This window comes from Schistocerca nitens, chromosome 4 (assembly GCF_023898315.1).
Source record: "Schistocerca nitens isolate TAMUIC-IGC-003100 chromosome 4, iqSchNite1.1, whole genome shotgun sequence".
In the NCBI taxonomy this organism is placed as follows: domain Eukaryota; kingdom Metazoa; phylum Arthropoda; class Insecta; order Orthoptera; family Acrididae; genus Schistocerca; species Schistocerca nitens.
The window spans coordinates 565909886-565916899 of NC_064617.1; positions in this window are offsets into that span (position 1 = coordinate 565909886).

Here is a 7014-nt window from a genome sequence, read left to right on the forward strand (position 1 = left end):
GGGAGTCTGATGGACAGTGGAAGAGTTTAAACTCAGAAGAGTGTTCCCGGAGCCACTCTGTAGCAATTATGGATGTGTGGGGTATCACATTGTCCTGCCAGAATTGTCCAAGTCTGTCGGAATGCACAATGGACATGAATGGAGGCAGGTAATCAGACAGGATGATTACGTATGTCTCACCTTTTAGAGTCATATCAGGGGTCCCATAAGACTCCAACTACACACGCCCCACATCATTACAGAGCTTCCACCAGCTTGAACAGTCTCCTCCTGACATGCAGAGTCCATGGATTCATACACGTCCACCGACTTGATACAATTTGAAATGAGATTCGTCCAACCAGGCAACATATTTCCAGTCATCAACAGTCCAATGTCAGTGTTGAAGGGCCCTGGTGAGGCATAAAGCTTTGTGTCATGCCGTCATCAAGGGTACATGAGTGGGACTCCGGCTCCAAAAGACCATATCGATGATGTTTCGTTGAATGGTTCGCATGCTGACACTTGTTGATGGCCTAACATTGAAATCTGCAGCAGTTTGCAGAAGGGTTGCACTTCTGTTAAGTTGAACGATTCTCTTCAGCCATCATTCATCCCGTTCTTGCAGGATCTTTTTCCGACCACGGCGATGTCGGAGATTTGATGTTTTACCGGATTCATTACATTCACGGTACACTCGTGAAATGGTTGAATGGGAAAATCACCTCTCCATTACTACCTTACTATGTCCCATCACTCATGCACCGACTATAACACCATGTTCAAACTCACTTAAATCTTAATAACGTGCCATTGTAGCAGCAGTAACCAAACTAACAACTGTGCCAGACACTTGTTGTCTTATATAGGCATTTCCGACCGCAGCACCGTATTCTGCCTGTTTACATACCTCTGTATTTGAATAAGCACAACTACATCAGTTTCTTTGGTGCTTCAGTGTGTAATGAACTGTAAATAAAGTGAATGGGCAGTGCCTTCACAGTACCAGGCTAAGACACAGTGTTTGCCTTATCAGTGCAAAAGAATGCAACGCCTGGTGTAGTTCAACTCAGCTTAGCTACATGCATCAGTCACACAGCCTGTGGCTCAGGGGCTGCTAGTCATGTATCAAAGGGAAAAGTACTTTAAATTACATAGACAAAAATGAGGCAAGACTGAACTATGATTATTGGAAACATCACTCAGTCATATTACCAAGTGGAGATCAATTACCAAAACCCTCAAGCACAATTGTTCACAAACGAGAGTGTAATCAATAATCAACAGATTTAAGAGGGTGAAGACTGATGGTAACTGAAAAACTGTAATAATGAGTGCAAATATTCTATTCTTGGATGTTTAGTGCTTAGAGATTGGGATCTGTAATGGACCATTAAAATTTATTGGGAATATTTTAGTCGCTGTACCAAGTAATTTAACTCAAGAATGACAAATAAAAACAACACGGAGTTCGCTTTTCTCCACATGTAACAGGCTGCATGCAAAGGTGCATATCCTAGCAGTGCCTTGCTAACACATGAACGTATGTTAATTAATCCTGCTACAGTGGTAGATGAAGCATCCCAAAACTAGCGAGAACTGTCAATCACTTGTATTCCTGTGGAAATTGCCACTGCTGTTGTTGCTACAAGAGTAGGTGGAATCTACTGCTGATACTATACCAGCTGATAATAATGGAATTAATTTCTGCGATAGTCTTCTTTTGGTGGGTGATGGACATGGTGTTCCATGACAGAGAAATAAGGATGAATTAGTAATGTCAAATAAATCCAGCCACATGATCAGGAGACATATGGTTATTTCAAACTCAGTGATAACTTTTAAATATTCAGTACAATGTATAAGAATTCGGGTGCACAGACGACACTGAAAAGCAAAGTAATTAATTCAGTAAGTGATTATTAGCATCAAATGCCATGTAGGTGACAGATGTAGGGACGTACGTAAATATTCCAAGCTTGTAGCATCATGTGGAGTTGATGGGGAGGGGGAGAGCAGGGCTGCGGGTAGCTTTATCTGGTGCACCTCCATTTGCTGAGCTCATGACTGAGGCCTGCCCTTCACGACAGCCAAACAGTTGAGGGGGATTAGTAACAGTGTAGACATGGCCGGTTCTGTAATGTTTAAACGTCAACAGCATGACTCTACCATTACATAACAACAAAGACTTACCTTTGATGTCTATACAGATATATAAATATTATTTAAAAATTGAAATGAGTAAGAAAATTACACAGATATCAAATTATGTAGCTGAATTACCAAGTGTGCAAAATCAACCTATTCGGTGAGTAAATGGCTTCTCCACTAGATCAGATCGCCGTCTGATAATTACTGGTAAAATTGCATAGGCGTAGTTGGCAATCACTTCTTATAACTGTGGTTAATATTTCAAACTTGTGTTTGTCTTTAGAAGATGCCAAAGAAAATGTGTACTGATGTAAAACTGATACATTTTTGATAGGTACTTGAAAGATACATTACCTGTTTAACTTCACAAGATACACTTCGCATGGTATGAAAACCTTCACAAAAAGTAACTCAAAAATAGTCAGTATTTCATGTATTAGATTGACGTGTTTTTCACTTATGAAAGCATCTAAAGCTTCACTGAGACACATATTATTAAACTCTTGATGATGTGGTAGCAGCACCTTCACATTACTCTTTAACTGGCATCAGTATTTTTGCATGACAACTAGAATAAACTCTTACTAAATCTTTGTCCCTAGGTACGCAATCACTTCTGATAAACATTTCAGCATGTATGTTCTCACTGACTAGTGCTCTTGTTACTACTGCCTTAATGTTTAAACTTTTAAGTAGTGTTGCACCTTATAGCTTAGAAGCAACTAATACAGCTTTCTACACAACTTTCAATACAGCATTGCACACACACACTGTTTGGCAATGCATGCAATTCCCTACAAAGCAAAACCACAAAATGACTGTCCAGGAAACATCAGTAAAACCCATTACATCTCATCTTCCAGAAGGCACGTTCAATAAATATGAATAGACAGAGCATCAGTCTTCTTGGTAACTCTTCAGGGGATGGTGTATAAGAGGATGGTATTCATTGTGTAAATTGGTGTGTGACAGTGTATACAGTTTGCTGTGTGATTATTACATCGTGTGACCAATTATTCATTCAAAATCAAAACAAAACAAATATTTCGGAATTGTCCAGTGTCAGTAGTACATCACCTTGTGACCAATGTTCAAAAGTACGTACATGTTAGCACTTCTTCCTGTTAGGGATAGTGACTGGGGGTACCAGTCTCTATTACATGTGTAACGGAGTATGCTAAGCCATAGTTGGGCTGTTTTTAGTGTGCCCTATTTAAGCAGATATGATCACATAAAAGGTCTGCTTTAGATTATAGCTTCATGGAGCAAGGCAGGGCCCCAACTGCTAGCTGTTGTTAGCGACTATCCATAAACACAAATGCACATGGATTTCTCCTTTGTGTAAATTTACAGAGGGGCCTCATCACCACAAAAGTATGAACTGAATCATTTCTGCTATTTTAATCTCCATAATAAGAGGTCTGTCAGTTCTACCTTGTAGCATTCCAATGAGTCGTGTGTGTATTAATTGTGATTTAGTGGCTAGCACACTATCTCACAACTGATCCCCTTGCTACACATAGTAAAAGCTTTTACAATCATTGACAGATTTCATTTTGGCAGCTAATTAAGTGTGGTTGTATTACTTGGATGAATATGTCAGTCTTGTACGCACTTTGTTTACATACACAAAATGCAGAACACAAGGTGACTAGTTAAGTCACAAAACTGTCAACCACAACAAATAGAATCATAATCTCATGAGTGACAATGACAGTTAGAAAGAGGTATAGTAGCGACATGAGCAATATTACCAACCTCCACATGACATAAATCCACAACTCATGAGTGTATGCAAGTTAACATCTGCTTGTACCTGATACCTAGTGAAGTGTTCATTTTCCTTCATGACTCTCATTTTATCTTGCAAAAAACGTCCCCTGCATAGGCTCATCATTTTAGTTTTTTTCTCTTTAATTTGCATTATTTCTCCCTTATGGAGTGGGAAATAACAGGGTTGATTACCTTTTAAGCCATTTCCCTGCCTAGAAGGCACCACAAGTGGTGTGGAAATATTTTCGTTACTTTTTTGTCTTGAATTATTTTGCGGCCTAGAGGATACATATGTGATGGAGCTGTTGCCTTCTTCTGATCACTCTGCCTCCTTCGGGTAGCCCTATGACGGTTCTTGTGAGGAGAACTTCTGCCTAGGCATGGCTCTTTCTGTGGTGGTGCGACGTCTCCAGCTACTGGCATTTTGTCAGTTAGTAGGGTGTGTACCATGACTGAAACATTGTCAGTACTGCTTGTTTGGGCATCACATTTACAAATATCCCACTTGACATCACTGTGGACAATAAGGGGTCCCACAGTGATCGGCAATGTGGCCAGATTTACCACACTGGTGGCACTTTCCTGTCTTTGCCAACAAATGCCATTGTTTATTCCTCTGTGGGGGCAAGGCCACAAATCTATAGGCCTCGTCCCAAAGAAATGCGATGCTGATGGCTTCACTCAAGGAAGGTAGGGACCGAACGTTAACCTGTACCCCTAATTGACAGTTTATCCCTTTCATAAAAGTATCAACTGCCTCAATAGTCTGCTTCACTTCTGAATATTTCATGGCATATATCATTTTGCCCCAGTACCTAAGTGCTGCATGACACAGCCAGTATCTGATCGGGAAAAGCTTCAAAATCTTCACTGTAATTTGGTCATAAAGTGGACAGGCAGTCTCTGTAATAACTAACTCCTCTCTCGTTGGAGCACCATTCTGTTAACTCTTTTGTCGAGGTATAGAATGTAACACATAACACAACACCTCAACTGATTCCACGTAGGTGTGCACACTACTGGACAGTTTTAATTTTGTTATGTTCGGTTGGAAGCTATCCAGCCAGGAGCATGAGTGTTCTACATCGCGGATATTCTGCAAAAAGGTGCAACATTCTCACTAGGTTAACCTGAAAAATTGGGAACAGAAGAGACTGCAGGAATGGTCAAGCAAATGTGAGACTTTGTTTGTGGCTGTCATTTGGCTCCAAGAGTTCTAACGTGATCCAGCAAACTGCCTAAGTTAGTCTCACTGCCTGCCTCACATATGGTGTTGACAGGAGGGAGACTAGTCAACTCCACTTCTTTAAGTGGCATGACTTTATTAACATCACAGGCCACTTGGGGTCCCTCCTCTACACTCTGCAGCACTCCAACCTCTGTGATTTTCACAGGCAGCAATTTATTTTGGCTTGGGACTTCCTAATTGGTCTCTAGTAATCGATAGATTTTCCCTTCTAGCCCCTGATTTTTTCTAAACGTTTTGCTCTACCTGCCTTTGTAACACCTCTGCTGGGCTTAAGCGCAGGCTTTCTGATAACTTTGTACTCTATTTCTCATTTTAGAAGGTATGTTTACAAAATTAAGTACTTTATAACTAAGAAAAACCACCTAAAAGACTTGAACATTGAACGGGCAATACAAAGTCAAACTAAATTCTAACTACATCCCACAGCAGAAGTTATGATGGTGTAGTAGCTGATAAGGGCGGACATGGCTGGCAACACTTACATCATTCTTAAAAAAGTGCGGTGATGCAGCAGTGTTGGTGAAGTCACCAGCATGGCACATTGCAGTGGTGTGAATTTTAGACGGCAGTGGTGGCAAGCCACAGAGTTGACATCAGGCGCCCATTGAGTAGAGGCGAGGCAATGGAGTGTGGGCGGATGTCTGTTAAGCGGAGGCGAGGTGGTGGAGGTGAGGCAGTGTTGGACCTATCTCACGCAGAATTGCATTCACAGTGATTTAGCAGTGGCGCAGCCTGCACAGCTCTGCAGACACAGTGTTGTTGCACGGAAGATCGTGTGTAAGTGCCAAAAAGTTGAACAGACAGCTTCTCTTCTTGAAGTAATAAGTCACAACCACCTTCATCAACCTGGACTGAATGGTGAGTTGACACTGTTTATGTTCAGCATTCTCAGGCAGAAATGGTAGGCAGGATGTGAGCGTCTGGGTGTGGGTTGTGGTTAGGTGAATATGAACACAATACTCATGTGTTCAAAGAGAATAACTTGGTTTTACTGGCACAATTATACCACTATGCATTCAGAATAGTGAATTTATGGCACCTGGAGGCTGCCAACACACAGGCAGAGGGCATGCTGACCTAAAGAGGAGGGTAAAGGCATGACTAGATTGGATGAATGCTAAAATTTTTTTTGTAGTTGTTGACTTTTGTGAAAATAGTCCTCAATTCCTCCCCACCACCTATTAAGCATTACAATAGTAGAAATTCTTCTATGGAATAGGAGGAGTTGTCAAGGAGAAACATTTTCAGTTTGTTTTCAAATTTTACTTTGCACCCTGCCAGACATTTTATATCACTGGGTAAGTGATCAAAAATTGCTGTCTCATTGTGCATCTTTTTGCATTAAAGACTACTTTAATGTGGAGTAATGAAACATACTTGGGTCTTCCTTCATCTCTCAAAAAATTAATGGTTCATAGATAACACCGGCATTGTAAAATGATATTTTTGCTTTTATTAGCATGCTATTGCATCCAAGCCAAACATACTTGAAATTCGTTTCTTTTAATAATTTAAAAAATGTTGATCTTCAAAAATAGCCCAAATCTGGATCTTCATTCATGGCAGCAAGCACTTCATCAATTATTAGCATTTCATTATGAAAACAAAATTTGTGTACTTTCCTTAGTATTGCATTTCTGTTGCTCTATCTGTGGAGGATGATGTAATAAGTTTACTCCTACATAACACTAATTGGAAAAAAAGGAGTAGCTGTTACTCGGGCACAGCAACAATGAATGGTGAATGTGATTGCAAACACTGATATGCTAATAATCAAAAACTGGTCTTTCAAATCAGATGAACTTTACAATCAGATCCTAAGGTCACACTCTAATGACTTTACTATAACAGAAGCAGTCACA